Source organism: Hyperolius riggenbachi, chromosome 11, assembly GCF_040937935.1.
Source record: "Hyperolius riggenbachi isolate aHypRig1 chromosome 11, aHypRig1.pri, whole genome shotgun sequence".
Classification (NCBI taxonomy): Eukaryota; Metazoa; Chordata; class Amphibia; order Anura; family Hyperoliidae; genus Hyperolius; species Hyperolius riggenbachi.
The window spans coordinates 127,314,659-127,335,424 of record NC_090656.1 but is presented as its reverse complement, the minus strand read 5'-3'; the positions used below and the strand labels follow the sequence as shown (position 1 = coordinate 127,335,424).

The 20,766-nt window shown below is 45.8% G+C and overlaps 1 long non-coding RNA gene across 3 annotated transcripts in view; it reads left to right on the top strand.

The window, feature by feature from the left end:
* Window positions 1–20,766, top strand: part of LOC137538716 (uncharacterized) — a 793,867-nt gene that overhangs the window by 197,749 nt on the left and 575,352 nt on the right. The gene's annotated exons all lie outside the window — the stretch shown is intronic.

The window sequence follows — 20,766 nt, the reverse complement described above, 5'->3', positions numbered from 1 at the left end:
CGCCCACACGCTCAGATTGCCCTCAGACCCCCCTTTATCAATTCGCCAGTGCAATATTTACATCTGTTATTCCCTGTAATAACCCACTGATCACCTGTCAATCACCTATCAATCACCCCCTGTCACTGCCACCCATCAATCACCCCCTGTCACTGCCACCCATCAATCAGCCCCTAACCTGCCCCTTGCGGGCAATCTGATCACCCACCCACACCAATAGATCGCCCGCAGATCCGACATCAGATCACCTCCCAAATCCATTGTTTACATCTATTCTCTCCTCTAAACACCCACTAATTACCCATCAATCACCTATCAATCACCACCTGTCACTGTTACCCATCAGATTAGACCCTAATCTACCCCTTGCGGGCACCCAATCACCCGCCCACACGCTCAGATTGCCCTCAGACCCCCCTTTATCAATTCGCCAGTGCAATATTTACATCTGTTATTCCCTGTAATAACCCACTGATCTCCTGTCAATCACCTATCAATCACCCCCTGTCACTGCCACCCATCAATCACCCCCTGTCACTGCCACCCATCAATCAGCCCCTAACCTGCCCCTTGCGGGCAATCTGATCACCCACCCACACCAATAGATCGCCCGCAGATCCGACATCAGATCACCACCCAAATCCATTGTTTACATCTATTCTCTCCTCTAAACACCCACTAATTACCCATCAATCACCCCCTATCACCACCTGTCACGGTTACCCATCAGATTAGACCCTAATCTGCCCCTTGCGGGCACCCAATCACCCGCCCACACCTCAGAACGTCCTCAGACCCCAGCCCTGATCACCTCGCTAGTGCATTGCTTGCATCTATTTCCCCCCTCTAATCACACCTTGAGACACCCATCAATCACCTCCTGTCACCCCCTAGCACACCTACCCATCAGATCAGGCCCTAATTTGCCCCGTGTGGGCTCCTGATCACTCGGCCAAACCCTCAGGTCCCCCTCAGACCCCCTTCCGATCACCTCCCCAGTGCATTGATTGCATCTATTTTCCCCTCTAACCGCCCCCTGAGACACCCATCAATCACCTCCTGTCACCCCCTAGCACTCCTATCCATCAGATCAGGCCCAAAACATCCTGTCATCTAAGAGGCCACCCTGCTTATGACCGGTTCCACAAAATTTGCCCCCTCATAGACCACCTGTCATCAAAATTTGCAGATGCTTATACCCCTGATCAGTCATTTTGAGAAATTTGGTTTCCAGACTACTCACAGTTTTGGGCCCGTAAAATGCCAGGGCAGTATAGGAACCCCACAAGTGACCCCATTTTAGAAAGAAGACACCCCAAGGTATTCTGTTAGGTGTATGATGAGTTCATAGAAGATTTTATTTTTTGTCACAAGTTAGCGGAAATTGATATGTATTGTTTTTTTTTTCACAAAGTGTCATTTTCCGCTAACTTGTGACAAAAAAAAAAATCTTCTATGAACTCACCATACTTCTAACAGAATACCTTGGGGTGTCTTCTTTCTAAAATGGGGTCACTTGTGGGGTTCCTATACTGCCCTGGCATTTAAGGGGCCCTAAACCGTGAGCAGTAGTCTAGAATCCAAAGGCCTCAAAATGACCTGTGAATAGGACGTTAGGCCCCTTAGCGCACCTAGGTTGCAAAAAAGTGTCACACATGTGGTATCGCCGTACTCAGAAGAAGTAGTATATTGTGTTTTGGGGTGTATTTTTACACATACCCATGCTGGGTGGGAGAAATCTCTCTGTAAAAGGACAATTGTGTGTAAAAAAAAATCAAACAATTGTCATTTACAGAGATATTTCTCCCACCCAGCATGGGTATGTGTAAAAATACACCCCAAAACACATTATACTACTTCTCCTGAGTACGGCGGTACCACATGTGTGGCACTTTTTTGCACCCTAAGTGCGCTAAGAGGCCCAAAGTCCAATGAGTACCTTTAGGATTTCACAGGTCATTTTGCGACATTTGGTTTCAAGACTACTCCTCACGGTTTAGGGCCCCTAAAATGCCAGGGCAGTATAGGAACCCCACAAATGACCCCATTTTAGAAAGAAGACACCCCAAGGTATTCCGTTAGGAGTATGGTGAGTTCATAGAAGATTTTATTTTTTGTCATAAGTTAGCGGAAAATGACACTTTGTGAAAAAAAACAATTAAAATCAATTTCCGCTAACTTGTGACAAAAAAAAAATAATCTTCTATGAACTCACCATCCTCCTAACGGAATACCTTGGGGTGTCTTCTTTCTAAAATGGGGTAATTTGTGGGGTTCCTATACTGTCCTGGCATTTTAGGGGCCCTAAACCGCGAGGAGTAGTCTTGAAACGAAATTTCTCAAAATGACCTGTGAAATCCTAAAGGTACTCATTGAACTTTGGGCCCCTTAGCGCAGTTAGGGTGCAAAAAAGTGCCACACATGTGGTATCGCCGTACTCAGGAGAAGTAGTATAATGTGTTTTGGGGTGTATTTTTCCACATACCCATGCTGAGTGGCAGAAATATCTCTATAAATAGACAATTGTGTGTAAAAAAAATAAAACAATTGTCATTTATGGACATATTTCTCCCACCCAGCATGGGTATGTGTAAAAATACACCCCAAAACACATTATATTACTTCTCCTGAGTACGGCAATACCACATGTGTGGCACTTTTTTGCAGCCTAACTGCGCTAAGGGGCCAAAAGTCCAATGAGCATCTTTAGGCTTTACAGGGGTGCTTACAATTAGGCACCCCCCAAAATGCCAGGACAGTGAACACACCCCACAAATGACCCCATTTTGGAAAGTAGACACTTCAAGGTATTCAGAGAGGAGCATAGTGAGTCCGTGGCAGATTTCATTTTTTTTTGTTGCAAGTTAGAAGAAATGGAAACTTTTTTTTTTTTCTTTTTTTTGTCAGAAAGTGTCATTTTCCGCTAACTTGTGACAAAAAATAAAATCTTCTATGAACTCACCATGCCTCTCACTGAATACTTTGGGATGTCTTCTTTCCAAAATGGGGTCATTTGGGGGGTATTTGTACTATCCTGGAATTTTAGCCCCTCATGAAACCTGACAGGTGCGCAGAAAAGTCAGAGATGCTTGAAAATGGGAAAATTCACTTTTGGCACCATAGTTTGTAAACGCTATAACTTTTACCCAAACCAATAAATATACACTGAATGGGTTTTTTTTAATCAAAAACATGTTTGTCCACATTTTTCGCGCTGCATGTATACAGAAATTTTACTTTATTTGAAAAATGTCAGCACAGAAAGTTAAAAAAATCATTTTTTTTGCCAAAATTCATGTCTTTTTTGATGAATATAATAAAAAGTAAAACTCGCAGGAGCAATCAAATAGCATCAAAAGAAAGCTGTATTAGTGACAAGAAAAGGAGGTAAAATTCATTTAGGTGGTAGGTTGTATGACCGAGCATTAAACCGTGAAAGCTGCAGTGGTCTGAATGGAGAAAAAGGCTCTGGTCCTTAAGGGGCGAAAAGACTGTGGTCCTGAAGTGGTTAAGCTCAACACACACCATACAATCTTGGTTGTTCAATTTTACCACTTTCATGTAGTATAAGAGCTTATCCAATCAATCATTCAAGGTATTTTCAATCTGTTGGCCCTTATACTACATAGATTTGGTATATCTGTACAACCAAGATTGTATTGTGTGTGTTGAGCCTTAGAGAGGCAGAGCTCTGTGTGATCAGTCACTCAACTCTGCATTGGCTGCAATCCTAAAAGTCAGTTGTAAGTAGCCTTGTTTTAGTTAACCTTAGTTTTTTTTCTGTTACCTTAGGCTTCGTTTCCACGTGTGTGTTGCTGGTTGCATTTTCAGCAAAGCAATAGTGTATGTGATCCACAAGGACTTTAGAAGTTCGTTCATAGACTGCACTGTCTTATGTTTCCATTTATGCATTGTGATTCAGTGTAGTATTGCAACGCGTGGTTGCATGCATTTTTGCACAAACGCAGTGCAATCCCATTCATTATACACATATGCAACCTTTACTGCATCGCAGAGCAACTCAAGTGCTGTGCATTTTGATGGCCACCTTTGTTACGCACACAATGCTCAAGGGGGGAAGGGGCTAAAGGGCTGTTTCACACTGGGGGCGATTGGGGGACTATTGCATTTTGATTGCCGATCGCCGGGTAATCATCAAATCGCTAGTGCAGTGTCTCCCTATGGGAGCATTTACATTGTTGCAAGCACTGCATGTAGCATATCTGAAGCAATTTCGCTACAGTTCTCATTCACCGAAAAATGGCAATCAAACGCTAGGCGATGGTGTTTTTTCAGAAATTTGCAGCGTGAAACAGCCCTGAGACAGTACTACACAATGGGGCAGTTAGAAGCCATATGGCTAAATGTTTATTTTGTGTTTTGTTTTGAGCAAATAGAACTGTAGAACTGTTCCTCTCCGTTTCCTGGCGAGTGTGTGCTGCAGCTTAGAAATCACAATAATTTGTTACATTTACATGTATAAACATTTTGGGAATGGCTGCCTAACTCCCAAGGGGTGGACCCATGCAGGATACTGCTATAGGAAGAAGGTTAATAAGGAATATAGCATTTTTAGTTCTGTAGCCACAGGTCTTCAGTGGCTTATAACACTCCTTTCAGCTTCTCACACAAATGACTAGATGGGCAAAGTGGGCAAGAGGATGGGGCCAAGTTACAAGGACCGAGAGACGCTGAATGGAGTAGATGAGCTACTGGAGACCTGTGGCTGTATTGTTAAGTTTCAAAAGATTTTATTGGCAAAGAAGTCAAATTTATATAACAAAACATAGGGTAAAGGAACCGTAATTGACAATTAAGTCATAGAATCACCACATTAACCACTTGAGGACCACAGTCTTTTCGCCCCTTAAGGACCAGAGCCTTTTTCTCCATTCAGACCACTGCAGCTTTCACGGTTTAATGCTCGGTCATACAACCTACCACCTAAATGAATTTTACCTCCTTTTCTTGTCACTAATACAGCTTTCTTTTGATGCTATTTGATTGCTCCTGCGAGTTTTACTTTTTATTATATTCATCAAAAAAGACATGAATTTTGGCAAAAAAATGATTTTTTTAACTTTCTGTGCTGACATTTTTCAAATAAAGTAAAATTTCTGTATACATGCAGCGCGAAAAATGTGGACAAACATGTTTTTGATAAAAAAAAACCCATTCAGTGTATATTTATTGGTTTGGGTAAAAGTTATAGCGTTTACAAACTATGGTGCCAAAAGTGAATTTTCCCATTTTCAAGCATCTCTGACTTTTCTGCGCACCTGTCAGGTTTCATGAGGGGCTAAAATTCCAGGATAGTACAAATACCCCCCAAATGACCCCATTTTGGAAAGAAGACATCCCAAAGTATTCAGTGAGAGGCATGGTGAGTTCATAGAAGATTTTATTTTTTGTCACAAGTTAGCGGAAAATGACACTTTCTGACAAAAAAAGAAAAAAAAAAAAGTTTCCATTTCTTCTAACTTGCAACAAAAAAAAATGAAATCTGCCACGGACTCACTATGCTCCTCTCTGAATACCTTGAAGTGTCTACTTTCCAAAATGGGGTCATTTGTGGGGTGTGTTCACTGTCCTGGCATTTTGGGGGGTGCCTAATTGTAAGCACCCCTGTAAAGCCTAAAGATGCTCATTGGACTTTTGGCCCCTTAGCGCAGTTAGGCTGCAAAAAAGTGCCACACATGTGGTATTGCCGTACTCAGGAGAAGTAGTATAATGTGTTTTGGGGTGTATTTTTACACATACCCATGCTGGGTGGGAGAAATATCTCCATAAATGACAATTGTTTTATTTTTTTTACACACAATTGTCTATTTATAGAGATATTTCTGCCACTCAGCATGGGTATGTGGAAAAATACACCCCAAAACACATTATACTACTTCTCCTGAGTACGGCGATGCCACGTGTGGCACTTTTTTGCACCCTAACTGCGCTAAGGGGCCCAAATGTTCAATGAGTACCTTTAGGATTTCACAGGTCATTTTGAGAAATTTCGTTTCAAGACTACTCCTCGCGGTTTAGGGCCCCTAAAATGCCAGGACAGTATAGGAACCCCACAAATTACCCCATTTTAGAAAGAAGACACCCCAAGGTATTCCGTTAGGAGGATGGTGAGTTCATAGAAGATTTTTTTTTTTTTTTGTCACATGTTAGCGGAAATTGATTTTAATTGGTTTTTTTTCACAAAGTGTCATTTTCCGCTAACTTATGACAAAAAATAAAATCTTCTATGAACTCACCATACTCCTAACGGAATACCTTGGGGTGTCTTCTTTCTAAAATGGGGTCATTTGTGGGGTTCCTATACTGCCCTGGCATTTTAGGGGCCCTAAACCGTGAGGAGTAGTCTTGAAACCAAATGTCGCAAAATGACCTGTGAAATCCTAAAGGTACTCATTGGACTTTGGGCCTCTTAGCGCACTTAGGGTGCAAAAAAGTGCCACACATGTGGTACCGCCGTACTCAGGAGAAGTAGTATAATGTGTTTTGGGGTGTATTTTTACACTTACCCATGCTGGGTGGGAGAAATATCTCTGTAAATGACAATTGTTTGATTTTTTTTTTACACACAATTGTCCTTTTACAGAGAGATTTCTCCCACCCAGCATGGGTATGTGTAAAAATACACCCCAAAACACAATATACTACTTCTTCTGAGTACGGCGATACCACATGTGTGACACTTTTTTGCAACCTAGGTGCGCTAAGGGGCCTAACGTCCTATTCACAGGTCATTTTGAGGCCTTTGGATTCTAGACTACTGCTCACGGTTTAGGGCCCCTTAAATGCCAGGGCAGTATAGGAACCCCACAAGTGACCCCATTTTAGAAAGAAGACACCCCAAGGTATTCTGTTAGAAGTATGGTGAGTTCATAGAAGATTTTTTTTTTGTCACAAGTTAGCGGAAAATGACACTTTGTGAAAAAAAAAACAATACATATCAATTTCCGCTAACTTGTGACAAAAAATAAAATCTTCTATGAACTCATCATACACCTAACAGAATACCTTGGGGTGTCTTCTTTCTAAAATGGGGTCACTTGTGGGGTTCCTATACTGCCCTGGCATTTTACGGGCCCAAAACTGTGAGTAGTCTGGAAACCAAATTTCTCAAAATGACTGATCAGGGGTATAAGCATCTGCAAATTTTGATGACAGGTGGTCTATGAGCGGGCAAATTTTGTGGAACCGGTCATAAGCAGGGTGGCCTCTTAGATGACAGGATGTTTTGGGCCTGATCTGATGGATAGGAGTGCTAGGGGGTGACAGGAGGTGATTGATGGGTGTCTCAGGGGGCGGTTAGAGGGGAAAATAGATGCAATCAATGCACTGGGGAGGTGATCAGAAGGGGGTCTGAGGGGGACCTGAGGGTTTGGCCGAGTGATCAGGAGCCCACACGGGGCAAATTAGGGCCTGATCTGATGGGTAGGTGTGCTAGGGGGTGACAGGAGGTGATTGATGGGTGTCTCAAGGTGTGATTAGAGGGGGGAAATAGATGCAAGCAATGCACTAGCGAGGTGATCAGGGCTGGGGTCTGAGGACGTTCTGAGGTGTGGGCGGGTGATTGGGTGCCCGCAAGGGGCAGATTAGGGTCTAATCTGATGGGTAACCGTGACAGGTGGTGATAGGGGGTGATTGATGGGTAATTAGTGGGTGTTTAGAGGAGAGAAGAGATGTAAACACTGCACTTGGGAGGTGATCTGATGTCGGATCTGCGGGCGATCTATTGGTGTGGGTGGGTGATCAGATTGCCCGCAAGGGGCAGGTTAGGGGCTGATTGATGGGTGGCAGTGACAGGGGGTGATTGATGGGTGGCAGTGACAGGGGGTGATTGATAGGTGATTGACAGGTGATCAGTGGGTTATTACAGGGAATAACAGATGTAAATATTGCACTGGCGAATTGATAAAGGGGGGTCTGAGGGCAATCTGAGCGTGTGGGCGGGTGATTGGGTGCCCGCAAGGGGTAGATTAGGGTCTAATCTGATGGGTAACAGTGACAGGTGGTGATTGATAGGTGATTGATGGGTAATTAGTGGGTGTTTAGAGGAGAGAATAGATGTAAACAATGGATTTGGGAGGTGATCTGATGTCGGATCTGCGGGCGATCTATTGGTGTGGGTGGGTGATCAGATTGCCCGCAAGGGGCAGGTTAGGGGCTGATTGATGGGTGGCAGTGACAGGGGGTGATTGATGGGTGGCAGTGACAGGGGGTGATTGATAGGTGATTGACAGGTGATCAGTGGGTTATTACAGGGAATAACAGATGTAAATATTGCACTGGCGAATTGATAAAGGGGGGTCTGATGGCAATCTGAGCGTGTGGGCGGGTGATTGGGTGCCCGCAAGGGGTAGATTAGGGTCTAATCTGATGGGTAACAGTGACAGGTGGTGATAGGGGGTGATTGATAGGTGATTGATGGGTAATTAGTGGGTGTTTAGAGGAGAGAATAGATGTAAACAATGGATTTGGGAGGTGATCTGATGTCGGATCTGCGGGCGATCTATTGGTGTGGGTGGGTGATCAGATTGCCCGCAAGGGGCAGGTTAGGGGCTGATTGATGGGTAGCAGAGACAGGGGGTGATTGACTGGTGATTGACGGGTGATTGACGGGTGATTGACAGGTGATTGACAGGTGATCAGTGGGGATAGATGCATACAGTACACGGGGGGAGGGGTCTTGGGGGGGGTCTGGGGAGAATCTGAGGGGTGGGGGGGTGATCAGGAGGGGGCAGTGGGCAGGGGGGGGGATAAAAAAAAAATAGCGTTGACAGATAGTGACAGGGAGTGATTGTTGGTTGATTAGGGGGGTGACTGGGTGCAAACAGTGGTCTGGGGGGTGGGCAGGGGGGGGTCTGAGGGGTGCTGTGGGCGATCAGGGGGCAGGGGGAGGGAAATCAGTGTGCTTGGGTGCAGACTAGGGTGGCTGCAGCCTGCCCTGGTGGTCCCTCGGACACTGGGACCACCAGGGCAGGAGGCAGCCAGTATAATAGGCTTTGTATACATTACAAAGCCTATTATACAATGCAAGTGCGGCGATCCGGGTGCTAGTAACCCGCCGGCGCTTCCGAACGGCCGGCGGGTTACTACGAGTGGTGGGCGGAGCCAGTCCCCGGCGGCTGATCGCGTCACGAATGACGCGATCGCCGCATAACCACTCCCGCAGCCGCCCCCGCCGATGGGCGTATTGCGGTCGTTTGGGCCCGGACTTTGCCGCCGCCCATCGGCTGGGGGCGGTCGTGAAGTGGTTAAACAGTCATTAGACTACAGTAGAATCCCATTATAGTAAACTCCAAGGGATCAGAAAACGTGGTTTACTATATTAGAAGTTTACTATATCAGAAATTGTCCTACTCCAGCACATAAAGTATACTATGGTAATATATCTTAATTCAGTGCATCAGCACATGAGCACAGACCCTGTCTAAGCTAGATCATAAAGCACAGTGCTTAATATGCAGGGATTTGCATGCAGTAATCATGCAACAGCTTGCAAAGAAAGCATAGATCTCACCGGTTAATGCAAGTACAGTACTGATAGTGTGCTCCTCTGTCCACATTTCTGTGCAGCCTGGATGATACTGTACCATTGCAGCCATGCACAAGCAAGTCACAGATGACAGGCAATTCCCTCAGTAATCAGGCAGCAGCTTACACAGGAAGGATAGGTCTCACACTGGCTGGTGCTTTTGAGGTAATCCACGCAGGCCCAGAGCAGTGTGCAGATAGCGAGCAGACTACAATTTGCTGCCAGCCTGTCAACCGACCATAGCTCATGGGTCTCTGACTGACGTATGACGCATGTGCCCGCCCACTTTCCACTATAGGCGGATACTGAATACCGCAGGGGCCAAAAAACAAGTTTACTATAACAGAAGTTCTATTGTATCTTCACTAGGGATGCTCGGAATTGCAATTTTTTCCACTTCCTTTTAATTCCGGCGATATTCCGGACCAATTTTAAATCTCTCTCTCTCCTCCTCCTCCTCCTCCTCCTCCTCCCATCGATCCATCCATCCATCCATCCAGTACAGAATTGCAGATTTTCAAAACAGCTTATATACCATAACTGGGATTTGAACCCAGGACTCAGTGTGTAGTAGGTATCTGTCTTACCCTCTAGACCATGAACCACACTACATGCTAAAGCTGGCCTAGCATAAAGCATACCACCATTATGATCAATTCGATAGTAAATGATCAATTCGATAGTAAAAGTAGCATGATTAAGGATTTGTACTTTTTGAAAAGCATGCTTATATACCATAGCTGGGATTTGAACCCAGGACTCAGTGTGTAGTAGGTATCTGTCTTACCCTCTAGACCATGAACCACACTACATGCTAAAGCTGGCCTAGCATAAAGCATACTACCATTATGATCAATTCGATAGTAAAAGTAGCATGATTAAGGATTTGTACTTTTTGAAAAGCATGCTTATATACCATAGCTGGGATTTGAACCCAGGACTCAGTGTGTAGTAGGTATCTGTCTTACCCCCTAGACCATCAACCACACTACATGGTAGTAGGTATCTGTCTTACCCCCTAGACCAGGGGTCTGCAACCTTTAAGACATAAAGAACCACTTGGACCCGTTTCCGAAAAGAGAAAAAAAATGGGAGCCGCAAAACCATTATAAAACAAATCTAACACTGCATATATTGTTTCTTACCTTAATGCTATATACAGGATCAGATATGACCCCAATATGCACAAATCGTTAGCAGATATGACCCCAATATGCACAAATTGTTAGCAGATATGACCCCAATATGCACAAATCGTTAGCAGATATGACCCCAGTATGCACAATCCTTCAGCAGATCTGACCCCAATATGCACAATCCTTCAGCAGATCTGACCCCAATATGCACAATCCTTCAGCAGATATGAAAAGAAAAACCCATTTACTCACCTAGTCAGAAGACCTCCTGTCACGATCTCCTCCTGTCCCGACCTCCTTGTGGCGCGCAACTCCCACGATCCTCTTCTTTCCCGACGTCACGTCCTGCCTGCATTACACTGCAGGGCTACGGGAAAATGGCTGCCCTAAGCCCCGCACTGCACTGGTCTGGCGGCCTCTCTGATAGGCTGCCGGCCAGCGGCAGCACACGGCACACGCGCGCCGCAGCCACTGACACACACTACCTGAGCCGCGGCAAAGGTTAAAAAGAGCCGCATGCGGCTCTGGAGCCATGGGTTGCCTACCCCTGCCCTAGACCATCAACCACACTACATGCTACACAGTAGCATCAATTCAATAGAAAAAGTTTCTATTGAATTGATCATAATGGTAGTATGGTACATGCTAGGCCAGCTTTAGCATGTAGTGTGGTCAGAGGTGGGACAAGGTCCTTCAGCACCCAAGGCTGAGACAGCAAAGTGCGCCCCCCCATCCCTCCCACCCCAGCCGTCACACACTGATTGCTATTACACTAAGAGGTGCCCCAGGGCCCCCAACCCCCCCAACACCTTAATCTCTATCTGGCTTGCAGTCGCTGCCATGTATCACCTTTTCTTATTTCTTTCTGCTTCATACACAATTAGGAATGACAGCTGAATGAATTGTGCACCCCCTCCTACACTGCGCCCTGAGGCTGGAGCCTCTCCAGCCTCTGCCTCAGCCTGGCCCTGAGTGTTGTTGATGCTCTAGTGGGTAAGACAGATAGCTACTACCATGTAGTGTGGTTCATGGTCTAGAGGGTAAGACAGATACCTACTACACACTGAGTCCTGGGTTCAAATCCCAGCTATGGTATATAAGCATGCTTTTCAAAAAGTACAAATCCTTAATCATGCTACTTTTACTATCGAATTGATCATAATGGTAGTATGCTTTATGCTAGGCCAGCTTTAGCATGTAGTGTGGTTCATGGTCTAGAGGGTAAGACAGATACCTACTACACACACTGAGTCCTGGGTTCAAATCCCAGTTATGGTATATAAGCATGCTTTTCAAAAAGTACAAATCCTTAATCATGCTACTTTTACTATCGAATTGATCATAATGGTAGTATGCTTTATGCTAGGCCAGCTTTAGCATGTAGTGTGGTTCATGGTCTAGAGGGTAAGACAGATACCTACTACACACTGAGTCCTGGGTTCAAATCCCAGCTATGGTATATAAGCTGTTTTGAAAATCTGCAATTCTGTGATGGATGGATGGATAGAGGAGGAGGAGTTTTTGCGGAAAATTCTGCCAGAATTATACAATTTTCGCGGAATTCCGTTTGAGAGGTATAGGAATTCCGTGTTGACTACCGGAATCGGAATTAATCAATTCCGGCCGGAATCACGGAATTAATAATTCCGCGGAATTTTCCGAGCACCTCTAATCTTCACTATACCAGGCATTACTCCCATATACTTATAGTGGAGATTGGCCGGGCCTGGATTTTAGTTTACTACGGTATACCCAAATGTTTACTGTATCAGAGTTTACTTTAAAGCTAATGTAACCCCATTTGTAAAAAAAAAGTCAGATACTCACCTAAGGAGAGTGAAGGCTCTGAGTCCTAGTGAGCCTTCCCTCTCCTCTCCCGGTGCCCGGTGGATCCTCTGGTCAAATCCGCCGCCGCGGTGACTTCGGAAGTCTTCGGGAGCACTCGGGCTCCCGAACGTCGGCGGCTCCATACTGCGCACGCGTGAGTACGTCATAGACACGCGCGAGTGCGCCTATGACGGCGCTCGCGCATGCGTAGTATGGAGCGGCCCGTCTTCGGGAGCCCGGGTGCTCCCCAAGTCTTCCGAAACCTCCCTTCGGCGGCGGAAGTGCCAGTATTTGACCGAAACGGTCGAATACTGCTACGGGGGTTCCTGAGCGGGACCGGGCACCGGGAGAGGAGAGGGGAGGCTCATTAGGACCGAGCCTTCCCTCTCCTTAGGTGAGTATCTGACTTTTCTTTTTTTTAAGGTGGGTTCCCATTAGCTTTAATGACATTATACTGTATTATAAATATCCAATATTTCTAGAAATGACTACTAACAAGCAAACTTCAGGAGGAGAAAAACAATGTCCTGAGTCCCATTGTGTCATTGACCACAGCAATAAGGCTCTTAGATATAAAAATTTGGGATGGTCGGAAATGCTGATTTTTAGATTCCGTCAAAAATTCCATAAATACTGATTACCAATACCATGCCATACTGATGAATATCCAATTTTCAACGTTACGCAAAATGTGGTGTTTTTATGGAATCTATAATATTTTGTGTATGTCCATAATAATTGTGGACATCCGCAAATAACACTTAAACAACACAATGCAACTCAAACACTTGAACAAAGTCAATCACACTTCTGTGAAACCAAACTGTCCACTGTAGGTAGCAACACTGATTGACAACCAATTCTTCATGCTGTTGTGAAAATGGAATAGACAACAGGTGGAAATTCTAGGCAATTCGCAAGACATCCCCCAATAAAGGAGTGGTTCTGCAGGTGGTGAGCACAGACCACTTCTCAGTTCCTATGCTTTCTGGCTGATGTTTTGGTCACTTTTGAATGCTGGCGGTGCTTTCACTCTAGTGGTAGCATGGGACCACTGTAGGTAGCAACACTGATTGACAACCAATTCTTCATGCTGTTGTGCAAATGGAATAGACAACAGGTGGAAATTCTAGGCAATTCGCAAGACATCCCTCAATAAAGGAGTGGTTCTGCAGGTGGTGAGCACAGACCACTTCTCAGTTCCTATGCTTTCTGGCTGATGTTTTGGTCACTTTTGAATGCTGGCAGTGCTTTCACTCTAGTGGGAGCATGGGACGGAGTCTACAACCCACACATGTGGCTCAGGTAGTGCAGCTCATCCAGGATGGCACATCAATGCAAGCTGTGACAAGAAGGTTTGCTGTCTCTGTCAGTGTAGTGTCCAGAGCATGGAGGCGCTACCAGGAGACAGGCCAGTACATCAAGAGACGTGGAGGAGGCTGTAGGAGGGCAAAAACCCAGCAGCAGGACTGCTACTTCTGCCTTTGTGCAAGGAGGAACAGTAGGAGCACTGCTAGAGCCCAGCAAATTTACATCCAACAGGCCACAAATGTGCATGTGTCTGCTTAGTCAGAAACAGACTTCATGAGGGCCAGACATCCACAGGTGGGGTTTGTGCTTACAACCCGACATGCAGGACATTTGGCATTTGCCATAGAACACCAAGATTGTCAAATTTTGCCACTGGCGCCCTGTGCCATTGATGAAAGCAGGTTCACACTAAGCACATGTAACAGACGTGACAGAGTCTGGAGATTCCGTAGAGAACGTTCTGCTGCCTGCAACATCCTCCAGCATGACCAGTTTGGCAGTGGGTCAGTTATGGTGGGGGTGGCATTTCTTTTGGGGGGCCGCACAACCCTCTGTGCTTGCCAGAGGTAGCTTGACTGCCATTAGGTACTGAGATCGGATACTCAGACCCCTTGTGAGACCATATGCTGGTGCGGTTGGCCCTGGGTTCCTCCTAGTGCAAGACAATGCTAGACCTCATGTGTCAGCAGTTCCTGCAGTGTGTCAGCAGTTCCTGCAAGACGAAGGCATTGATGCTATGGACTGGCCCGCCCGTTCCCCAGACCTAAATCCAATTAAGCACATTGGGGACATCGTGTTTCGCCTCAGCTCTGTGACCACGCTCCCCTCTCGTCATAATCAATGTGCGTGTGTGCTGATGCCTCCCCGACGCACATTGATTATGACGAGCGTGGAGCGCAGTCATGGAAATGACCCGGCGTACAGCGTGAGGGTCTAAAGGTGCTGAACATCTTGAATAGGATGCTGGAGCAGTTACAGGGAATGGAATGGGGCGCAACCACAAGGGAAGTGTGGTAAGAGACTACACACCTCCCCATACACAAAAAGCATCCCATTTAGCTTATTTTCGGGAGAGGGCTTATATTTCTAGCATGCTTGAAATATAAGCTAGGCTTATTTTCGGGGGAGGACTTATTTAATGGGAAACACAGTGGTTGAGCCCAAAGTCAGGGAGGGCTGCAGTCAGTGTCTTGCGACATGGAGCCTGGCTGACTTGGGATTGTGCTGTACCTACCTGTACTGTGGAAACTTCCAGCCCCACAGTTTATCCCAGAGCAGAAGCATGAAAGGGTCAGGGGAAAAGGTTTTATCTTAACTGCTAGATACGTAATATATTTTGTCTGCAATGTGATTCCAAGCGTTCTGGCCTTCGTATAAGCGAATGCCAGAGAAGGTGCCAAAATTTTTCACCAGTGCTAGGAGATTGGGGATAGTGGTATATGGGGGAGGTGAGGGTGAGCAGATCATCATCTGCAAAAAAGGCTTGCGTTGTACTCCTGCTTAGCCAAGGGGACTCCTTTAATAACTGCGGAACTGTGGATAGCTTCAGCAAGGGGATTGATTATCAAAGTAAATGTTGCTGAGGAAAGGGGGCACCCCTGCCTAGTACCTTTCTGTATACTTATCGGTTGACTGGAAAGGGATGAGAGCTGATGGTAGCAGTGGCAGTCACATTTGGCTTGAGTAAAGAGGGCACATATTAGAATTGCAGAAGGGCATTTGAGCGAAAGGATGACCAATGAGATGCAAATAATTATGAGTTGAAGCAGGATTATGCAAATTTTGTATGCAAATATATGCAGCTTGAAAATACAACAATCAGATTCTACCCTGGGAAAATTTGATGAGCTAAAGCTATTTAGATATGGTAGCCTTTTGTGACCGAAGGTGATTCTGTGATTATTTTGAGCAACAATCTACCATGTTGCAATGATATGGACTGACATTGATGCTATGGACTGGCCATAGCATCAATGTATAGAGATGTCCACATATATCAGATCAATTATTTTCTGCAATCCTCCATGCTGTAAACTCTTGGACTGACTGCTGTTAAAATCCAGTTGCGTGTGGTCCAGTATTAGGCTTGGTTTTCACTTTTGCGTTTTTCTGTCAATTTTTTTGGTCAGAAAATTTGCATAGATTTTAAAACTAATGCAAGTCAATGCAGCTGTTTGCACTTCATGCGAATTTTCGTACGCATGAAATAATCTGAGGTCCTGCATCATATTTTCGGACATCGCGTACAATTCGCATACAATGCTTTGTATAGGCAACGCAATTTTTTTGCGTTATTTGCGTGAAAATTCGCATTAGATCCGTGGTTACAGGAAGTTTACTAATTTACATGCGAATTTTCACCAAGCAGAAAAATCTTATACGAATTTTTGCAGGCGCAAATGTGACGCTACAGTGGAAACATAGCCTTACTCATGGAGAGAATCCGAAGACATAACACAAAAGTTGTTTAGGTGATGCCTTTAATGACTAACTGTACAAGAGTCCTTTGCAAGCTTTCAAAACTTTGTTTCTTCTTCAGGCATGTTTCAGAGCTGGATCAGAACCTAAAGGGAACCTTAACTGAGAGGAATATGGATGTTTCCTTTTAATAGATACCAGTTGCTTGTCAGTCCTGCTGATCTCTTTGGCTGCAGTAGGTGACTCCTGTTTATGTGCGTTCCTCTTTCCATATGACAAAAAAACATGCTGTGCTCAGCAGGAAGAGAAGCAGAATGTCTGCATAACGATCATCGCTAACCAATATCCATAAAAGACAGCTTTAGACTACAGGATACTTACGTGTCTTTGGCTGAAAGCAATCTATAGATAATTAGTGGTAGGTAGTGATGATCATGTCTCTGAGAACTTATGGAGAAGCATTTAATCCGTTTGGTCATGTGATAGATATGCAAGTATCTGATTGGCTAGTAATGATCAAGTGCTAAAGTAGGATGTGATCATAGTAATTCAGAGCTTTGCAAATCTATCAGCTGATCAAACAAATCACCTGCTTCTCCATGAGTTCTAGACATGACCATCACTAGTGGTAGGTGATGTTCATAATAAGCGCAATCCATCTTTCTTATAAGTGAGCAGTGTACAAATGTCTCCTTAGCTTGGCAAAACCTTTATAGATGTCTACAGTTAGCTTAAAACTATGTAAAGTTAGCAAGACCTATAGACAGGACCATTTCTGACCTATGTGGTTCCTCAGACACAACAATTTGTGACAGCCCACCTTCACCATATACACGCACACTCTATGTGGTGAGGAGACGATGTATAGCCAAGGGTTACACTAAGGCTGGATTCACACTGTGTGTTACATACCACCAGGGGCGTCTCTAGCCATTTTGTCACTCCAGGCGAGAAAACCTGTGGCGCCCCCTCCCCTTGGGTTGCCCCCCTGATGAAAAGAATCGTAACGCAGCAATGTTTCTTCATGAGATAAAAGTAATGCGGCAATCTTTCACCAGAAAATAATCATAACGCAGCAATGATTCGCCATAAAATAATCGTAATGTGGCCAGCATTCACCATAAAATAATCGTAATGCGGCAGCGTTTCCAGAAAATTATCGTAATGTGGCCAGCGTTCCCCAGGAAATAATCGTCATGTGGCCAGCGTTCCCCAGGAAATAACCGTATGTAGCCAGCGTTCCCCAGGAAATAATCGTATGTGGCCAGCGTTCCCCAGGAAATAATCGTAATGTTGCCAGCGTTCCCCAGGAAATAATCTTAATGTGGCCAGCGTTCCCCAGAAAATATTCGTATGTGGCCAGCGTTCCCCAGGAAATAATCGTAATGTTGCCAGCGTTCCCCACGAAATAATCGTATTGTGGCCAGCGTTCCCCAGGAAATAATCGTAATGTTGCCAGCGGTCCCCGGGAAATAATCTTAATGTGGCAGCGTTCCCCAGAAAATAATCGTATGTGGCCAGCGTTCCCCAGGAAATAATCGTCATGTGGCCAGCGTTCCCCAGGAAATAATCCTATGTGGCCAGCGTTCCCCAGGAAATAATCGTAATGTGGCCAGCGTTCCCCAGAAAATTATCCTAATGCGGGCAGTGTTTCACTAAACCTGTAAAAAGAAAAGTATTTACTCACATGCAGAAGACTCCTCTCCCCGACCGACGATCTATCTGCAGCGGCGGCGTCCACGTGTGACAGGCGGGGGGCGGAGGTAGGGGCGGCGCCGACGTGTCAAACTAGCGTGCGACGATCGCACGCTCTGTGCAGAGAGGGGGCGGGTAGAGGGGGCGGACCAGTAGGCGGCGGCATCGCACATAATACCTAACGTGCGTGCTGCTCGCTCTGAGGAGGAGAGGAAGGGGGCGGACCAGTAGGCGGCGCCGGGCACAGGCTGAGCTGCCTGTCACAGCCGGCGCCGACCTGGCTGAAAGAGAAAAAAAAAAAACACGCACAGAGCGGCGAGAGAGCGCCCACTACCACCAATGGCGCCATAGGCAAAAATCTATAGTTGCCTAATGACACAGACGCCCCTGCATACCACATATATTATAATGTGTGTGTGAAATGCAATGGAGACTCAAAGCCTGTATGCAGCAAGTTAGAATTTACATGATCCTTTACAATGCAGAGATGTTAACAGCCCCATAGAATTGTATGGGCATGGAGTTCACATGCAGAATTATTCTGCAATGCAATTGATGAACTGTGAGGGGTCCATAAAGAGAACACTGCAGAGTTGCAACACATTACAGAAGTGTTGCAAAAGCTTAACTATACAGTGCAGTGCACTGCAAACTGCATGATATAGAATATTATTATCCTCTCTGGCGTTATGATTAAGTCCAGATTTAGTGTCTAAAAGCCGTACAATTTTTTCACAAGCTTTTAGACCCTAAAAACAAGGAAAAAAACATACCACAGAGAGATCTGCAGCAGCTCCTGCATATAACTCACTCAGGCCCTGGATTACCGCTGAGGAGGTTAAACTAGTATACAGAGTGAAATGCTAGGGGGAGGGGCGTGTCACCTGTCCCCTGTGTTCCCTCACAGCTGCGGTTGAACTTAACCCCAAACTCTCACTTTTGTTGCCTCCGCTCTTAGGCCCGGTTCACATTGGCGTTCTGAGCCAAAAGGATCCGGTGAGCGGATCCAGTCTCCACTTCACCGGATCCGGATGGCTCAGTCCATAGTGAAAACTGATCTGATCAATGATTGATCGGATCCATTTTCACTCAGCAAAAACATACCTTATTTTCAGTAGTAGCCAGCGGTAGAGGCTTCCTCTTCTTCCGCTGTGACTACACAGCGCGTCATGTGACTAGTGGAAGAAAACAGAAACCTCTACAACTGGCTACTACTGAAAATAAGGTATGTATTAACCCTCCCTCACCCACCCCCTGGCTGCTGCACCCTCCCCTCACCAGATTTGCGTCGGCCCATGTCCCCATCCCCTGTGGAACGGTGCGTTTCTTCACTAGTGTGAAAAAACGTTCCGTTTTACATTGTCCCAATGCTGCAGTAATTTTTGTCTGGATCCGTTCCTCTAGGCAGAACGGTCCGGAAGATTAGGGCCTGCAGCATTTTTTTAGATCCGTGGACCGGAACGTATCCATACCAACGGACACATGTGAATGGATCCATAGGCTAACATTGGATCCATTCACGTCCGTTCCGTTTGTACAGTATACGTTCCAATTCCGATCCAGAAAAAACGCCAATGTGAATCGGGCCTAACATCTCCTCTGGGAAGTCCGTTTTGACAGCAGAGGAGAATGACCATCACATGCAACATTCACCGCTTTGATGTAAGTGTCTGGAGTGAGCTGAACAGGAAGTGATAGAGCGTGGCAATGCTCTATTACTCCGTAGGAAGAGGGAGCAGGAAGAGGGCGAAAGGAGGCGAAGGAAGAGGGCAGAGTCGGGCACAATCATTCATCCTGCAGAAAAAGAGGCAAGTGGCTAGTCCTAGCAAGAGGGCGGGTGGACGGAACAGAGCACGAGCATTGTTGATTCCTAAACCACTGTCAGGCCGATGTAAGGCCTGGCAGATCTCCAGCCTTCCTTCAGTCCTTATACCCCAATGTAGCACCACACTCTTTACCTATAGACAAGCCCCCACATGAATGGGAGGTGGCCTACCCAACTACGGTTACCCCCAGGATTTCTGCGTGCAAAGTATAAGGACTGAGGCCGAGAAGGCAGAATTACTACCAGAACCAAACTAACAGACAGAGAACAAATCCAGAAATAGTCCAAAGAATTACACAGGAGATTGGAAATCGCAGTACATACGGGCAAAACAGAATCAGGTCAAAGACAATCCGAGGTTGGTCCAGCAAGAGTCATAACAAGTATCCAAGTAATAGGTCAGTCCAGGCAGCAAACAGGAGTAGTCAATAACAGGAAGTGGTCGGTATCCAATAATCCTGCAGAATAAGTTTGCACAAGCAATACAAGCACCCAGCAGCTAGCGAGCTAATGCTATCATGGGCAACAACATACTGACGCAGCAGGCTTTATATATTCTCATGCACCCAATCAGTGGCCGGCCACACACTCAGGAGCCAATCATAGCAGCCCTGCTTGAATGTCAGCTGATAGACATGTCAGCTGGCACTGCACACAATCTCCTACCTAAGTGTCAGCTGATCTTAGCTGTCAGTTGACACTATGATCGCCGGCGTCTAAGAGAATAGTACGGGCGCATGACCACAAGTGCCCATCCCCCAGCCTGAGAGCGCTCGGCTCCGACAGGAGGAGCATAGAGACTGGCGCGGGCTTGATCCACGAGCGCAGATCCGGAAGTCCCTGGATAGCGTCTTGCGCCAGAGGGGAGAGGCGCATCTCTGGAGCGATCAGGTGAGTTCCTGACAGCTGAATTTTATGGCACGGAGGGTCAGATTGGGCCCACGGGCCAGAGTTTGACATGACATGCATTCCTTACAGTTTTCAGGTTTCTGGCAGCTTCACAAACT